Genomic DNA, 19763 nt, shown 5'->3' with positions numbered 1-19763 from the left:
GAGCTCATCCATCCAGTTCCAACTCCCTGCCATGGGCAGGGACACCTCACACTAGACCAGGCTGCCCAAGGCTCTGTCCAACCTGGCCTTGAACACTGCCAGGGATGAGGCATTTATTACTTTGATAACTCATGTCACCTCCCTGCCCTCCCTGTACTGGCAATTCAGGTTGCATGCACATGGTTTTCCATTTGCCCCAACAGCTCTGCCAAGCCCTTCTGGAGAAAAGGGGGTGCCTGTGCTGCACTGAGGGTCCCCAACAGGCACATCCCTGCTTGGGTTGTCAGCCCTCATCATGCCAGGAGTCCGGGCAGCCTTGTTGTGCTTGCTCCCATGAGTAATTGCAGCTCACTATGTAAGGATTTAGCCTCCTCACTGAATTAGCTGCAGTTCCAGAGGGACAATGGCTGAGCCAATTGCTTTGTTTTGTGGGCAGCTTCAATAACACCAAGTACTGGCCACAGCGACTCTGGGTATTGAGAGCTGGCCCTACCTGGCTTATAATAGATAAGTGGAAGAAGACAGCCTGAACTAACTCACTCCCAGGGTGCATTATCCCCCACGCCACATTATCTCCCATTTCTAGCCATTTGTTCTTTAAACCTTTTCTCAGGTAGTTCATAAAATGTTAATGTGAGAGGTCCCAGAAATCTCTCTTCCCCTTTGCAAAAGTGCTTCTCTTCAACCAGTGCTTTCTTTTGTAAGAGAAATATTTTATCTAGCCACAGAGACAATGATTTCTGCTTTCAAAAACAGGAAGAAAAGTATCAACAATGTGCAGCCAGAAGAAATAATAGGGGAGGTTTGCCAACCACATTCCTAAATGCACATATACAACATCTGTGAACAAAACTGCCACAGCCCATAATTCCTGACATTCAGAGATGTCACACCGTTTATTTTAGGTTTAAGATTTAGGAAAGATTAATGATGATAAAAGCCTACTAGTAGTTCTAAGCAATCTGGGGATCTCTTGCAACTTAGAAACTGTCCCTGGTGCTCGCTGCAGAAGAATAGAAGGGGTCAGAGCAGTGGATGCATGGAGGATGTAGCCCTTCAGGCAAAGCTCCTCTCTCCTCTCCCTTCTCGCAGACCTCTGGCACACTTCCCATGTTGGGAAGCATATGCATATCTATAGGAGTCACAGTTTTGCACATGCAGTGCAGAGCCTGCAGTGGAAATAGAAGTCACGTGGAGAAGAGCACTGCAAGGCTGTGGTGGATGGGCTTTAGCAAATCATGCTGTCCCCAAAGCTGTCCCCATCCCTCTGCAAGGAGATACCAACCCTGAAACAGCATCTGCTCATCAGCTCCCAGGCCTGCATTGCAGCCATGCATGTTCAGCTATAACATGTATGTACAGGCTCCTGAGGAGGGTGAGATTGCACTAAGACACCAAGCTGAGACTGAGAGCACTGGTGGGACTGGTGCTGATGGTCTCAGAGCAGTAACGCTGGCAGAAGGGCAGGGCCAAGCTGCAGGGTTGCAGACATTGTTATCCAAACTCTGATCAGTGAATGCAAGTCCAAACCCTCACGCACTCTTCCTGGAGCATTTGTGCAGTTCGGGTGTTCCCAACATGAGAAAGACATGGAGCTGTTGGAGAAAGCCCAGAGGAGGCCAAGAGGATGATCAGGGGCTGGAGCACCTCCAAGACAGGCTGAGAACATTGGGGCTGTTCAGCCTCGAGAAGAGAAGCTGCGTGGAGACCTCAGAGCAGCTTCCAGTGTCTGAAGGGGACTACAAGGATGCTGGAGAGAGACTCTTCATCAGGGACTGTAGCGACAGGACAAGGGGTGATGGGTTCAGACTGAAACAGGGGAAGCTCAGGTTGGATCTAAGGCAGAAGTTCTTCCCTGTGAGGCTGCTGAGGCACTGGCACAGGGTGCCCAGAGAAGCTGTGGCTGCCCCATCCCTGGCAGTGTTCAAGGCCAGGTTGGACGGGGCTTGGAGCAACCTGGCCTAATGTGAGGCATGCCTGCCCACGGCAGAGGGATGGAATTGGATGATCTTAAGGTCCTTTCCTACCCAAACCATTCTGTGATTCTATTATTCTATGATCTGATGATTAAGCTTAAGCAGTCCTGGAGGCATGAAAACCAAGGAAAGGTGAGGGAGCACTCCTCCCATGCTGACTGCAAAGTTGATCCTTGTTCTTAGCTATCATTTACGCATCCATAATACTGACTCCTGCCCTACCACAGGACTTACATAAGTGTTCCAGACATGTCTGTTTGCAGACATAATGATCTGTGTCCTTGACTCTCGGCACTACTCACACTATAAATGATGAGCCAAGAAATATTCTTGGAAAAGTTTTTACGATGCTTTAGTTGACATTTGGGAGCTTCAAAGATGCTGCCTTCAATCTATATGCACTGTTCTTCATTGATTAGGTGAGCTATTGATTTCTAGCAAGATCAAAGGTAGAAGACAATTGGTGGAGAGCTTAAATATGGAGACCTACTAGACCCATTTGCCAGTTACCTGCTATAGTGGAAGATGCTTTTCCTCTACAACAGACAACAAAAGATTACTTCCACTTTTATATGATTCCAGAAATGACCTGGACATGTACGGACAGAGTTTCTTCCTGCAGCCCTAGAAGCTCCCAGAGTCAAGAATTTTCTTCTGTAATTTGTTCTTCTGTTGGCCACAGGTTATTTCATCTACACGCTTCCACTCACCTCCAGTGCTGCTCCTCTCTTGTGTTGGGCTGCCCGGCTGAGCACTGTCAAACAGGGATGTTCACAGGGAAATATGAGCAGTCATATTGGACTAAACGAAAAGGGCCTTATGATGGTGTCCCTAACAACAGCTGGCAGCAGATGAATTGAGGAAGCTCATAAAAAGGATAAATAAAGAAACAAGAGCCTTCCCTGGAGACATCTGTCAGTCTCTAGACACCTGAGGAGCTTTAAGTGCGAAAGCCTTTGATGGACTTTTTTCCCATGCATTTGTCTTATATTTGAAGTCATTTGTAGTAAGTGTTCAGCCCAAACAGGTGAGATGCATTTTGCCTTTACGTTACACTCCAGGCTTCTTTCCAGTTCATGGCCACCCAGTATCCAGCTTTTTTGCTGAGTACTTCTCTTTAGCTGACATCTGCATTTTGGGCTATTTTCCCCAGCTCTACTAACTACCATTTTCTGAAACTAATATCCTTAATTGGATCAATTGGAAAGGATGTTAATTTTCTGCCCATTTATTCAATCTCCCATTCTCCCCACTGGGTTTCACAACCCCTCTGAATCCGAGTGGCATCAATGAATACAATTAATATAGAGTACACATATGGTCTCAGATCATTAGTGAGTATATTAAATAAGATCAGGTCTAACACTGATCTCTGGTGCACCTAACTTTCCAGCTATTCCCCATCCACCCCTGTTGATGACTAATGATGCTTGGCAAACGAAGTTTTGGTTTACTGCCAGTCCCCAAAATCAGGAGAATGCAAAAGAGGAGCTGGTTTCAATCATGCTGAAAAAGAAAAGCAATCAACACTTTCTGCTGAATCATAAAATCACATCCATCCAGATGGGATCAGATGGGGTTTTTCCTTGCTCGACATGGCAGTTCCAGCTTTGTTTCAAAGCTGTCACCATCAAATGTTTTAAAACTTGCTTTAGTGGGATGTTGGCTCTTCTAGGGTTGTTTCAAGACCAAACAGTTTGGGAACATTCAAGTCAGTGAGTACAAAGTGTAACTACCAAATCCAGTTTTTTCACCCCCTCATTTAACCACGGCCCACTAGGAAAAAAAATGTTAGGCAAAAAAATGTTACCCATTTCTGATCATCTTATATCAGGTTTTGGTTTCTTTTTCATTTCATTTAATTTTTAATATTTGTGGCATGTAAATGGGGCAGGCAATTGCAGTGATTTTTCTGAGTTAGGAAGCATTATTGCTTGCTGTTTTAATTAATGGTATTTATGATAGCAAGCCTGAGAGTACTTCACTGTGACCGGGACCCTGTGGCTCTGGGCTCAGAAGGAGCACAGGAGAGCAGGCAGGTCCTTCTTCTGAAAGACTGAAGCTGGACACCTTTGTGCAATACACAACAAATTGAGCACTGGGATAGAAACAGAACTTATATTTGGTGCCCTCCTCCATTTTCCTGCCTTAGGGTTTATTTGTATTGGGTTTAGTTAGAGAGGGACAAACTAGTTGGGAAAAAAGCAATAAAGGACACTTAAGGAGTCTTTGTCAAGGGAGAGGTTGATGAGGTGCAGCTATGAATTGCAGATGAGCTCAAAAAGCTTGAAGTACTCTGAGTCTGTGTTCATGGGTTTTTTTAGGTCTAGTGGCATACAAATATGCTATATTACTACTGATTTTATATTTAATATGGATCATATAATTATCATTTAAAAAAATAAGGCTGATGATAACGTTTATTCACTTTTTGCCCATTCTGTGAATTGATTATGGCTGTGTCTCTAGGTTAATGTCCTCCCCTACCATGGTGTTACACAGCTTTGTTTTAGCTCAGAGCCTTTGGTCCTTGCTCTTAGTGAAAGACTAATGCTCAGAGCTACACGACCTTTCCTCAGCATGGGAGTTGGCTGTGGGATCCAGAAATCAGCCATGGCTGTACACCACCTCCACACTCCTTGTTATGCAGCACTGCCAACCTGAGAGCACCCCCAAGGTTACTCTACCCACTTTGTGGTAGATAATGGCCCTGAGCCCCTTCACTATGAGATGTGGCATGAAGTGCTACCACCTCTCACCCACCTCTTCCTTCCTCCCTTTCTGTGCAGGACAGCCCTTCTACACAGGTAGGGCAGCTTACAGACTCACAGTATCACAGCCTCTTGCAGACAAAATCTAGGACACCTATGTGTTTGTGTAAACTCATTCCTTCCTCAACAGATGTTAGTGGACCTGCACTTCTCAATTGCTCATCGCCTCACACATGCCTGCCCTCTCTACAGACTTTTCTCCTTGTTTTTCACTGATGTCCCAGTTTAGAGCTAATGGGGTATAAAGCTTCAGGCAGGAAAAAGATGTAGATAAGGATGCTGGAGCACAGTCCCATGTGGCAGACCAGAGCCTGCCGATGTATATCCAGAACGAGAGTCCTCAGGATGTGCATATGGAGGAAGGGGAGAAGGGACATGCTTATTAGACCAAATGGGAGTTGTATGTGCGGGAGAGGAGCGCTCTGCGGCCCTGAGGATGTAAGGAAGATTTGCTAACTTTGCTTTATACTATTCATGCAGATAAGGAAGACTCAGTCGCCAATCATAAACCGGTATTATACAGTATACTCCCAAAGGCCATAATTACTTCCAGAAGCAGAAATTTGAATGACCCAGATAATTAGTTCAGTGCAGCTGGTCCAAGAATTATTTACATAAAAGCCAGTTTTACTTGAGGGGGAAGAAAAACAACCTTGCTACTGAAAGCAAATGACCCAGTTAGCTTCATGCAATGAGTCTGAGGAGGCAGAGCGCAAGTGGCAACTAAGTGGCCTATGCCATCACTTCTTCCCTTTTGCTTTCAGAGGGCAAATGCTAAGCTGGCCTGGCAAATGAGCCCCTCTAGAGACAAACATGCAGCAAGGCAGCAAAGAAACAGGAAAACTGCTTGAATTTGAACTCATGCTTTCTGACAGAGTTACTTTCAGGGAGATGTGAGGGTCCACTGCATCCAGAGGAAGGCATTTCACTTGCAAAGGTACAGGCACTTAGGGAGCAACAGAAGGGGTGAGGAGCTCCACAGCTCTGCTCCAGGTTCTGAGGGAGCCGGTATCAGTTCTTCCCTGGTTAATCATTGCAGTTATCTGGGTTAATTTTTAACCCAAACCAGTTTCTCTATCTAGCTCAGCACATAGCTGGGCCCCAGCAGGGGCACCCAGGAACAGAATGACGGTGGCTCTAAGGTTAAGGTCTCAGTGGGCCAGCACTGATGTTCCAGAGGCTGTTCTCTAAACTGCCAGGTGAAACAGGAAAGAAAGGATATGTTTTTAGAGAGCATTTAATTTTAAAATCATTTGAGTGATTCAACCCTTTACTGGTGACTCTATGCATTTTTAGCGTGCATCAATGGGCATGGTAACCACCGCCGGGCTAACTAACACCATATATTTATGGCCGTGCCCTGTGTGGACAAGCCCTAAGTCTCAGCTCTGAGCTGCTCTGACCCCATCCCTAGGGCCAGCTCCTTGGTCCCCGCCAATGCTTTCACTCTGCAGGCAATTAACCCATTCAGGGCTGTCCTATTGCCCCACCAGTGCATTTTGGGGATGAACTGGCTCTTGCTTCTCATAGACTGGGGCCTCTTGTTCCCTAGCCATCAGTGAACCAATGCGCTGCCACAAGACAAGAGCTACAGGCCATGGTAAGTGTGAGGAAGAAGGAAGCCTGAGCTTTACATCCCCATTTATTGTGTTCTTACGTCTCTGCCAAGTATCCCAAAGGCCACCACTTTTCACTCAGGCTATGGCCAGCACAGAACCAGAATGATGCTCTGCAACACGAATATGCCAGGAAAGGAATCTGCTGTCCCCAGTGTGCCACAGGCATCACCTGGCATCACCACTCTTTGCACTCTTGCAATGCATAAATGCTTCTGTGCTGCTGCTTCTCCAAAAGCTCACTCAACATCAGAAGAGAGCTCTCATCCCCCAAAACAAACGAGGAAACAAACAAAATCTGTGAGATAGATACAAAACAGGGTAACAATGACCTTTTGTATACAAGAGAGAGCACAAACATGCTTACTGTGAAAAAAACAACCAAATTGTTCTCCTAAAATGCGGTAAAATGGACAAATAATAGTAGAAAATCTCTGTGTATCTCACCAGCACCACATTACTGTTTACTATTGAGTTTGCTATGGACAGCGCTTGTTACTTAACAGCATAGTAAATAATCAGATAACATCCTCATAAAGCTGCTGGATCTGATTCGCCTCCTACTTACACTGCTTTTATGCTAGTAGGTGCCCATTGACTTAATGGGGTTAATCATGATTTACAGCAGTGGAAATGGAAAGGTGAGTTAAAGACTGCAGAATGCAAGTTGGAGAGGATGTGATTTGCAGCAGGCTGGATCCTGATAGCAGTAACACACTCCTAGATGGGGGATAGCTCCACCAAGCTAAAGAGCTGCACAGTTGCCAGGGCAGAGAAAATAGAAATTCAGGCCCTGCTGTCCTTTGTTTCCACTGAATGTGAACATCTTGCACTGCACAAAGTGCCAGCAGGTTCCCTTCCCTTTCCCTCACCCCACCATGTGTCTCACGGGCATAAGAAGCAGGTCCTGGAGGAAAAACATTAGTGGACAGAAGAGACAATAGCTTCCTGCAGGAACAGGGAAGGGTCCTCAGGGGCATCTGGGTGAGTAAGCAATGCCATTCTCCCCAGGCCATCCTGATTTCCCACTTGCTGTTGAGGCCCATCAGTGCTGATCTGCAGGGGTGTGTTCACTTGCATCTGCTTCTCTCTTTCAACATGTGAGAACCAGCTCCTCAGATGCTATCAGGCAACAGTGACTGAGCTCAGCAGAAGCACAGAAACTCCCACTGGCAGCAGAGCTGGTCCTCCAGGACACCTCTCTCGAAGGAGTAGCACAGTCTGGGTGTTTGGAGACAGAGCTAGTGGTAAATATACCCTTGTTTACCTTTCCTGCTACATAAGGGGAATGTTTCCTCTCCTGGCTCCTTGTTGCCCTATGCAGCAGGGGATGCTGGCAGCAGCAGAGGTCACATGGGAGAGGAAGCAAGATGCGCTCCCATACCTCGCTCTCAGTGCTCCTACCAACAGCGGCTGATGGAAACAGCTTCCACAACCACTTCCACCCACACAGCTGATGGGAACTGCTTCTCTTTGTGGTCTAACCTGGCTCCCAGTCAGGGTGGCAATTACACTGCTGTAATGGGTACTCCCAAAATGTGTCAATCAGAATTGCACATTAAGAGGGTGCTGAAAGCCATGGCAGATTTGATGATTGCTGGGCATCAGGACCACAGCTGGTGAATACAAGGATGTGAGGAGTGGTTCTTGACCTTGCATTCACTCTGGTTTCAGAGATGGAGAGGGATGGATGCTTCAGGGCAGTGCTTCCCTGATAGAACTCCTCTCTCTTGCAGCAGAAATGAATTTGCCCCTCCGAGCCAGCTGCTCCACAACATGGGAAGTTCAGGAACCTCCCTGAGGTGCAAACAGACATTTCCAGCAGCAACAAAATGCATATAAACATTTTAAAAGATTCCTTTAAAATTCCAGCTCTTCCCCTCAGCTGTTTGCCACCGTCCGGTTTCTAAATAAGAGGGATTTCTCCAGTCTTCAGCTTCATACATATATATATATACACACACATAAGCATGCCCACCGCGTACACAAAGTATTCCCCATCTTCAAGTCACAGTCTCAGTGGAGTACAGAATTAGATCCTGTCTCCACTTCACAAGCTCACCCTCTGTGTTCATTTATATAAAGCCACTTCAACCCTGAAGGAGCATCTCGCATCCCTGCCTTCTGAATGTACAGAGCAGAGGAGGAAAGAACAAAACAGTGGGGGTGAAGGGGGGGATGTTCTGTTTCTGCTCCGTAACATGAAACATCCTGGAGTTAAATACCAACAAAATATTCAGTGTTAATGTTTAATATTGCCGGGAACTTGTCACCTCCTCTTACTGTCTTGGAGCTGCCATTCTCCTGCAGACTCCCACGCCTGAGCTCTGGGCCTAACATGCTTTCCCATTATAGACTAGAAGGAATAAAACAGAAAAGCCAAGAAGCAGGGAGAGACAGAGTCTGTCTCAGCTACAAAGCCAGGTAGGGCTTTTTTCCCCTTTCTGTTTGCAGGAATAAAATGACTTACGTGGCAGAGCTCTTGAGCTGCTGCTTTTCCAGGGGTTACCTTTCTGAAGCACCCCTTCTCTGATGTCTGTGAGATGGCCTTTGGATGTATGGAGATTTGCTTTGCTTTGCCGAGTAACCAGCCTCATCACCTCTCTTCTCCCCCTGTCCCCAGCCAGAGCATGCATGGCTGTTCTGCAAACAGATTCAAGAGCACAGAATTTGGGTGATGAGGGACAAACAGCACCTAAAATAACACACATTAAGGCTTTCCCTGCCACACTTTAAAATCAACGTGTGGCTGATTTGCTGTTGTGAGGGTCATTGAAATATACCATTCCACAGAGCTCACTTGCAAGCTGGGGTGTATTTCTCAGTGCAGCTTGGTGCCATCCCAAATGTCTCTTTTACCACTGGAAACTCGGGCACCAAAAAAGAAGTAAAATCTTGCACTCAGTGGAACGCTGTGCATCACACTGCTAACAGAATCGGGCCATCCTGCTTGTCTCTCTGGTTTCTGTAAAATGCCTTCTTATCCCTCGAGGCTGAGTGCTTAATGACAATTCAAACTCTTCTGGCTTATTCTAGTTAGGAGGAGAGATGGGTGATGCAATCAGGTATCTCTGCTACAATTCTGTTTATTTGGAAAGCTGTAAAAACCCTGCTTCTTTAAGCACAGGAACAACAAGAAAGGGCCATTTCCCTACCCTTCACCCCAAACCTCCTTTGGTCAACATCCTGACCCAAAACTTACCATGAGACTGTTCAAACTCTCTTCTGTTTCTGTGAGGTCTGTTATTCCTTCTACACTTTAGCTTTGTCCTTCTTTCCTACAGCAACAAACACACTCTCCACACCCCTGAAACAGCATTCATCCCTAAAAAATACCCAGTCTGCCTTTTGCAGGGAAGTGGAATGATGGCACATACTTAATGACTCTTACAACTGTGTTAAATGAAAGATGCCTGTCAACCATCTTTTTCACACAGGTTTAACCCAGCCATAACAGTAACTCATCATCTTTGCGTAACTCTTGCAGCTAAAACTTTTGGTTAAAAACAAGAAAAACAGGTAAACTGAGATTGTTGTGGAGTTTAGTGACCATTAGTCTTACAACACACACACAGAGCAATGTGCTGTTATCCCTCTGAGCCCAAAACCAAGCCATGGCTGCAGAAGGATTGTAAATTCTCTCTGCTGTTTCCCTGCCTTTCAGCATCGCTTCTGTTCTGAGGATGATCCAAATGCCATTTTACTACTGATCATTTGGCTACAAACCTATAAAACATCCAGCAGGGTCAGACCAAATCACCCAGAAAGCTGTCTCTGGCAGCCAGCAAGAGCAGATGCTTCAGGAAATGTGCAAGAAAAGGGCAAATTCAGATTCATCCTTCCGCTGGCGTAGGCTCCCAGCTTCTGAAAAGCCGAGCTAAAGGATGTCTTCATATTGTTGTATTTAACATCCCTCAAGAGTTTTTTCTGATCTCAATCTGCCCAAGCACTTTTTGATCACATTTCACTTTTGGCCTTCTAGGCATCTTCTAGCAATCATATCCAGCTTAATTACATGTGTCTGAAATTTACTGCCTGGTCAACCAGAAAAAAACCCAAACCTGAACTTCTGGACACCAAGTAAAATGCTGAGAAATGCTAAATACCCATTCTTAGTTCATCTTCTCCCTGACATTCATGGTTGTATTCATGTTTAGCATATATATAATGAATCTTAACCCCCAAAATTATGCAATAAGCTTTTGAACCTATTTATACCTTTGCCATCTAAATATCCCACAGCAATAACTTCCCAGCATAAGACTCTGCTGGTGACTTCTTTCGATCTATTTTAAATCCACTCCTTGATTAATTCATTGGGTATCCCATTTTCACTGTCAAGAATAGTGAATAATCCTTCTCCAGCCATTTGTGGCTTTATAGCACACTGCTGTAGTCCACCTTGGCCCCAGTTGTCTCTAGGCTGAAGAGTCTCAGTCTGGTTAATAATAGATTGCTGCTAAACTTAACCATTGCTGCTTGAAGAAGTGGTGAGTGTAAAGGCAGTTTCTGTGGCTGCTCTCAGGGTTTCATTTTCCTGTTTCATTGACCTTAGACATAGTGCCTTTCTGGAGAGCATTTAGGTCATAGGAATATAAGAGAGTGCAAAAAGCCTATGTAAAGAAAGTATATTCTGAAACATTTTGGGGAGCGGAAGAAACGAACTTGATTTGCATCTTTAAGAAACAAGATGTGAGAAAGTGTATTCTTAATTATGTGCAAAAATAGCACATAGAAGTTATTGTTAGGCAGCCATCTGAAATAATCACAAATCTTTATTTTTTATTAATGAACTTGGATCACAGGGCTGCACTACACGTTAAGGGAGCTGACTATTTTTTCTCTGTTGACATATCTTGAAAACAAGGGAAAAGATAGAAAATGGGAAACATCGGTACCACTGACTTACAAACAAGAAGGAAGATTAAGATGGAAAAGTTTGTACTGAAACAGTCACAGAGACAGCGTGTGGTGTAGATAGAGAAGTTATTCATGTTTCCAGAGAATGTGCTTACCAGGTAGATAGACAGAGATTATATATCAAATATTACACAGTGGCTTAAAATAGTTTTATATTCACCTACATTAAATTGTGAGGAGAACTACATACCACTATGAGTTTTGAAATAAATTAACTTCCATGCAAATGTTTATGGAAATCTTACTTCTGGATGCATCCAGCACCAAAAGCAGTTTGAATGGAATGCCAAAATCCTTTCACTCTTTATTCCTGGAAAGAGTATTTCACCCCAATTTCTTTTCACTTTTTGCCTAAATTTTCAGTGTGTCTGCATTAAGTCTTGAGATAAAATGAAGACAAATCTTGTTCCGAATATTTCCAGGAGTCATGTCGTCTAGGTCAGTACATCCTGAGGTATGCAGCTAACACATTAGAGAAACTGATGGTGCTTACTGGTATTTCTGAATCAGTGGTTTACACTTATGAGTTTGAAGGAGCAAGCAGATTTCTGCTTTGTTGTAGCCCTGTAGTTGTTACAACTGATCTATGATCAACACATGATTGCCTTGCATTTCTTGGTTTCCAGTTGCCAACTTCACAGTTTTCAGGACCATCTGTCAGTTCATGCTTTCTTCAGGAGTCGCTCACAATCATGTTACCTTAAATATTTGATCATTCACTATTTAGTGCCTGTTCTCTCTGTGCAGCACTGGGTATGGTTTCCTAGTTGTGTGATACAATCTTTAGACACAGAAATAGAGACTTGAAGAAATCATCTAAGCTCCCTCAACAGGGAGAGATAAATCCAGTGGGCACTTTGTCTCACCTTAAACCACATACCTATGGGAGGTGGCCTAAAGTGCTGTGGGGCTTTTCTTCTGGACCCTATTTATCTCAGCCAAAACTACCCCATCATTTCACACATGGGCTGCAAAGTAGATTTCTCACATAGATAGTCCCCAAGGGTGTGGTTTTAAGCAGATTTATTTAAAATGTTGCAAAAGGGTGTATGCTTCCTATTTATCTCATGCTGATTAACTTAGGATGGTTGGGACTTGACTTATGGTTGGGACTTTCCTACTTCAGTTCCTTGAGGGCACAGAGGCATGGCTGCTGCTCTCAAAATAAAATGTGTTAATGGAAGAGGTTTAAGCAGATGTTTTTTGCCTGGCATTTACAATAGTCCAAGCTGGTTACCACAACAGGGTTGGCACAAGATAACTTGGACTGTGAGTCTGATGGTTGGGTAGGTTGGGCAGTATCTTACCCTAAATGAAAGTAGACCAGTCTTCAACCTGAGCAGCAGCGTTTATCCTCAGATATGTTAGCATTAATCTGACAAAACCAGTGGGAACTGAGGCACTGATCTAGCCTTAAAATAATTATTTAAGCTGTGAAGATATTCTTATTCCAACCTGGGAGACCTAAAAGGGATGAAGAGAGGCCTTACAGAACATTAATGCTGTGCAGGAGGGAAGCTCTGGCACACTTGTGTTGGAAGACAGTTGCAGCCCCTATCTGTCAATGCTAATATGCCATGTGGAGGGAAATAGCTCCCATTACACCTCCGAACATGTTAGTGATGTATTTAAAACATACCCATCATTAGAGGACACAAATACGAGAAGCATTTTGGTTTGCAGCAACAAAACAGATAAAACACTGCAAAAGGTTGCCAACAAAGCAAGCTCTGTGGTGAACCACAGCCACTCTGTGGAAGATCCGAAAAAGATAGGGAAACCATTAAAAGGGAAAGAAAAGGGGGAAAACCCCTTCCAGAAGGAATTACCAGTAATTGGGGAAGTGAATGCTCTGGAAGGAAACAGCTGGAAGATGATGAGGAAGGGGTTGCTGAGGCCAGGGAGCAGGGAAGATGGTGCAATGAATAATGTGCTGGAGATCCATGGCTTTGCCTCCTGCCTTTCCTGCAGGTCACAGGGTGTCCTTGGGGTAGCCAGAGTCCATGTGCACCTTTTCTGCACTCTAGGAACTATGCTGGTGTGTTTTGGGGATGGGATGGGACGGGATGGTGTAAGTGCATGCCATGGCAGCCCTTCTCTTCCTCCTCCTCTAGGGTATGCTCTGGTTGCTCTCGCAAACATAATTCCAGGATAACTGATTCCTTTTTAGGCTTCTTTCCTATATGAATTAGGCTCATGCAGCCTGCCTGAGCACCTGTCTGTTAGTCTCCCCTGGTAACTGTTGAAGCCTTTTGTTTTCAGGCACATTGACAGAGGGGTGAAGTTTCAGAAATACCTCATCCCTATGGGCTTTGTGGAAAATAAAGGACTAAGTAGAGAAGAGAGACCCTCCTCGCTTCTCCGCCAAACGACCGACTACAAGAGCTTGGCTTGTTATTAGGCATCAGAAACCTACACGGATGAGTCCCTCCCTGGGCTCCATTGCTTCTGCTCCACAGGAACTCACTCACGGATTAACTGAATTTTCTTGTCCTTCCTTTCATAAAGCTAGTGCTCCACTGTAACAGGCATAATGACATATTCTGCCTGAAATAGGATGATTATGAGAGCCTAGCTTGAGATAAAGATTATAAAAATGTAATATCTAGCAACTGTAATATCACCCATGGAGTAGAGGAGAGAGAGAGACAAACAGATATATAGGTAGGTAGACAGATAGATTTCTCAATTGAACTCTCTGCTTGGCTGTATTTCCTTTAAGCAAGTACCATAGGTGACTAACAATAAAGGACTGTAAGGAAGAACATGGAGCAGGATTAACACATTTGACTTGTCATAGGCAAGCTTTTACACTCATATCAGCCTATACTGAAAATCCCTAAATAATTCAAAGTGTTCAAATGGTCTAACATTAGCAAAGTAGTATTCTTCCCTCAGGTGCTTAAAACAAGGTGGTAATATTTCTTCTCTTAAAATACTAATCGTATTTCATTCCCCTGCTCCAGAGCATTTAATATCCTATATAAATCAATACCTACCTCACTATGTATCAATAAATGAATAATTACATTTCTGCCTATCCCCAGACACTCTGGAACCATTTCTTCTTGTCATTTAATCACAAAGCTGTTATTGCAGGAGAAATTCAAGCAGATGTGAATACATAAAGCCAAAAATAGAAAACTAAGCTGAGAACTTCACTATAATAGCTGTCTCTTCCAAAGCAAGCTGCTCCTCACTTTCCCAGGAGATGTAGTAGGTATTGCTTCCCTTTTCAAAACAATAACTGCTATGGTAAAGCTCAGTCAAGCAAAGCAAAACTTCACTCACTTTGCTTTTCACAGTCGACATTTGAATGCAACAGGGAGCCCTTGCTGGTCTGATCAGGAGCTGTCTCTCTCCCCCATCAAAGGACCTGGGGTCCCAAAACGCCCTCACACTGGAGCCTCCATTTGAAAAGGAATCATATAACAAGACCCATCTGTCCCTATAGAAAAACTGGTTCATCTCAAATAAGTGCTTTTTTGAATGGACCTACACCTGGGAAAACTGAAAATGTCCATCTTCACCCCATGGAAGCCTTAGTTTACCCGCAGCACAACATTCCCATTCCCAGTTTGTTCACTGTCCTTTTGATGCCATGTGTCTGCTGTTAGGAGACCAGATTTATATGCATTAGAGCATGTGTGTATATACACATACAGACAACAAATAAGATTCAGAGGAAGTCTCTAGATTTGCTGTGAAAGTGGTAGTTTCTTATTCACTGACATTAACACAATCTTTGCCCTGCACCTTGGTGAAAGCCTCAGAGATGACTGAATTAGGCTATGTATAAGTCAACACACTTAACAGATATTAACTATATAAACCTCTACCCCATCTCAATCAGATATATGTTCTTTGTCTTTGAGAAGGATGGAAACTCAGATGACTTGCCAGAGTTCAGAAAGCAGAATGGTGATATGTTCTCCCAGCATCCCCTCCTATGCAAACCTGTTCTTCCTTCCAGACAGGCTGGGTATGTTTACCATGTCTCTACCTTTGTTTTTGCTCACCTTCCATCCCCACAGGGAGCCCTCAAGCACGTATTTATTTGCACTTTGAACCTGTGCTTGCTTGCACGGCTCTGCTTTAGCTCAGGCTGGGACGAGATTGCCTAAGTGCCAGTAGAGCTTCAGTGCCTTCGCCTGCCATTCCCCTCATTCACCCCAGCACTCCAAGTTCTCCTGCAGTTGATTACAAGTGGGAAATAATCCTACAGCGGTTCAGAGAGAAGTGTGTGCAGCACAGATGCCTACAGGTGAGTGCAAAATAGCACAATCAGACTAATATGGACTGAACTTCGCTTTCAACAGCAGAAACAGCAAAAGCCTTCATGCATATTCTAATCTAATAAATGTTTCTGAATGTCTAAATGGTTTACTATGTGAGATTTAGCTCTGGGAGGTGTCTTGCATTCTATAAATGCTAGGTTACAAAGATGCTGACATGTATGTATGTATGTGTATAAATACATATGTCTGGGTCTTTGAAAAATAACAGCCTAGGATGGCTGGCTGGATAGCTGACTAACTAGCTAGCTATACAGATCCTTAAAGTGGAAGAACCTAGAAAAGCCTCTAAGCTAATGCATCTTTTAACACTGACTTCACTTGTAAACTCTATGTATGCTGAGAGAGCTGCAGCCATCTCAGACTCCATCAAGTTTCCTTTTCACTGAGTGCATGGTCCTGGATACTGCTTTGCAGATCACAACAGCCCCAGCAGAATGGGGAGACATGGTGGGTCCATCGGGTAGCTTGGTCCTTTGTTATTCACCTTTAATCTGAGTAGCAACAGGAAAGTTTTAGTGGTATGATTTGAACACTAGCCAGGCAAAGAAGACCATGATAACGTAAGAGCAGGAAAGACCACAGCAAATTCTTCTTCTAGTCTCTGTAGTATCAAAATTAACAAGTATTTTCCCAGGGTGAATCCAAACATCCTATTCCTGTCATTCAGCAGCCTGCCTCTGGATGCCCTTGTCCCCCATGGGTTGCAGACAGGCATATAACAGCCCTTGCGTCCTGACACTGACCATTCAGACCTGCTCTCATTCCGAAGGTAGCCCTGCTTTGAGTAGGCGACTAGATAAGAAAGTCCTTTCTGACCTAAATTATTCTCCAGTGTGAAGTTCCAAACCTGTTTTAAGTGGACATTTGGGTGGCACCTCTCAGTCCCAGTACAGAGTTTGCCCTGCTTATTTGGGATCACAGTGAGATACCCATGACCCTGCACCAGCAGAAGAATAACATTCCATCGGTAAGGAAGGAACACTCCTGATGTGAGAAGACTCCCGAGGAGCTCAAGCCAGAATCCTTCCCTACCATCAGCACCCACATGGATGGAAACAGAGCGAAGAAAATTCCAGCCACAACTGCAGCTTCTCTACTCCTGCTCCCTGGGAGGATGCAGCAGCTCTGACCTGTGCTGAGTCCAGGCTATGAGACTAGGAGAGCCCTCATGGCTTTGAGAGGCCATGGTGCTGCTCCAGTTCAGCAGGGGAGGAGGCACACTTTAGCCTGTTGTCAGGAGCAGGGACTTGATCCCAGCCCAAATCCACTGTTGAGATAGCAGATCAGGACTAACACTGCTCAAAAATCACTGCTCTGCACAGATCTGTCAGCTTGTGGGATTTGTGCTAGCTTGATGAAAGGGTTGGCTTCTATCCTCAGCTGAACTCTCACGGTTCAAAGTTGTGCTGGCTTTTTTTCTGTGTCCTTTGGGGTGAAAAATGTCTTGCAGCTGCTGCTTATAATTATTTCCCCTATGTTTCAACATTCTCCAGATGAATGTCACCCGAAGCAGTGCTCTGAGAGACTACAGTCATGATTGCCAATAGCCAACATCCAGACTAAAAATAAAAACCCTCAGCATGGGACTGAGTGACAAGCAATCCATCCTCTGGCAAAACTCACCCATCACGTCACCCCTCTAGCCCTGTCTTCTTCATGCTGAAAGAAGCGATACCTAACAGCATCATCAAGAAATCAAGGTGGCTCATTGAAAGCACTGGGTGAGCTGATCTTTCCATTTTGTGAGTGCCTGTGTTTAACAGCCATCAGATTTTGGCTGGTCAGTACACACAGTGGAGGGAAAGAGAAGGTTTGTCAGTGGAATATTTATTTGGCCCTTGGAGAATTCTGGGGAGCTGTTACAAAATCCCTATTTTTGGCCCCAGAAATAATACATCATCTTTTTCCTTTCCTCTGTGTTTTCAACAGTCACCTTTTGCAGAGGTGGATTAGGCTGAAAGGATCCCACCTGCAGAAGGGAAGGAAACCCAAGGGAAACATATTCTGGGAGAGCCACAGTCCCTGTCTTGCTTCCTCCTAGCTGTCACAGGAATTGAGACTTCAGGGTTTGGCCTAGTCTATGAATTTTTGCATATTATACCTGAGATGGGCTGAAATATTTATTTCCCCTTCTTTTTTATTAGTATTTAACATGCAAGGAGAATCTGTTTATTTTCCAGGCTGACCTTGCTCAGAATGGGGTCTAGAGACCAGTGCTTTACATGCCACCAGTAGCCACTAAAAAATAATGTGGCACTCTACCCTTGTGACAATACATAAAAGGCCACATCTTTGAACAGCAGTGATGCTATGGCTTATTTACGCTCATTTACCCCATGCCTGGGAGACATGAATTCTCAATCACTATTGCCACACAGTCTTAAGTATGAAGTGCTTCATGTGCATGATCATAATTGTTTCAAACCAGACTCTAAACAGCCAGTTGAGAAAGGACAGTGCTGCGTTTGAAATGAAAACATGGCTCAAGAGGGAAGGAGAATGATTCTAGCTTGTGTTTTCCATCTTCACAAGACTCCCAGCTCTCTCTCCCTGTCTGCACAGGGATTTCCCTCGTGTCCTGCTCCTTGGGGGCACCACAAATCCTGGTGCATTCTCATTTAACTGAAAGGATCCCCAGGTAAAACCACAGCACTTGGGCTGACTGAATAACTTGTTTGGCCCACTGGTTTTTATGAGGGTACGGAGCTATAAATGCGTTGTTTCAGCAGAGGACCATGCCAAGAACAAGCTGCTGATGTTAAATTATCAGATTCAGGACTAGAAAGAATGGAGTCTAGACATTCTCTTATTAAAGAAATAAGATTTTTTGTGCTTAGCATTTCATCTCTGTGCTGTAAAGTGAGAAATACAACCAATAAGTGTCTAATATCTCAAGCCAAGACTCAGCTCCACCTTTGGCCTTCTGCTCCCTCGGGTGTTTTATAAAGGTCCATGCATTCGATGACATGCATGCTGGAATAAAACGCTTAAGATAACATTTGCAAAGTTCATAAATGTTTTACAAGGGGCTCCCTTTTCATTTGTGATAAGACATGGTGATTTCAGGCACAAGCAAGAGAAAAGAGTGCCATAGCTGTGTTAGGGAAGGAGGAGAAAAACTTTTCTTGTTTGGCTGATTCAGTAAAAACACCTTTTCTCCTTGGTCATTGATGCACAAAGAGCTTTCCTGCATATACATCTGGCTGCATCTATTGCAAGAAGAACTGGGATTACAAGCTTGCAGGCTGCGGAGGCCTGTGTCTGTCAGAGGAATCAGCAGACTCACCTTTTGATTAAAAACATGGTGGTGAAGGCATGGGGACTCCTGTTCATTTTCCTGGTCAGATCAACACCATTGCAAGGAGTGAGGAATTGCCAAGTCCTTCCCGCCTGCTCCCATTGGAGGCACCATCTGCAAACCCCTTCCCTCCTGAGCACAGCGCCCATGGGATTTGAGAGGATCCCTTTCCCAAAGAAATCCTACAGGAAAGAAATTAAAATCAATGAAAAGCAAAACCAAAAGTATCCAAGATACACATCTGACAAGTACTGCAGACCCAACAGGCCATTTAGACTTTTATCTCCTACTAGTGCTCACAGGTTGATACAAATAGAAAGAAATAGGAGCCTTTCTGAGCAAAAATGTGTGAAACAAACTCAGAAGAAGCAAAATGCTGCTTAATGTCTCTAGGCCTGCTTATTTAATGACACCAGAGCCACACACATCATGATTACAACCCCCATAAGCACAGCATTGGTGCCCATCACCCTGCTAAGCACCAACCTCATGAACCGGTGTCATTGTACTGTGAAAATCAGCACTCCAGTAACCAACAAAGCAGCAATAAACAGGCCCTTCCACCTCAAGCAGAGCTTATGGTGGGCTTGAGAAATCCACCCCTGCTGAGATTTCAAACAAAAACCCTTGGATGGGCCACCATTTGAGGAAGAAAAGCATCTCACAGAGCTAACAGGAGCCCTGGCAGATGGCTCAGCTGTGTGGTAAGCTCCTCACCTCGAACAAGTGAGACCTGCAATAACATATTTGTGAGTTAAAATGGAACATTAGAATTTCAGACAAGCTTGCTGCCTATACTGGGTCTTCTTGGACTACTCTGATGGAAATCAGAGTATACCACATCCTAAAGAATCAGATCGGGGCTCATTGTTTTCACGACCAAG

The sequence above is a fragment of the Psittacula echo genome, assembly GCF_963264785.1.
Source record: "Psittacula echo genome assembly, chromosome: 2".
Classification (NCBI taxonomy): Eukaryota; Metazoa; Chordata; class Aves; order Psittaciformes; family Psittacidae; genus Psittacula; species Psittacula echo.
The sequence above is the reverse complement of the archived record's forward strand: the minus strand, read 5'-3'. Positions refer to the sequence as shown.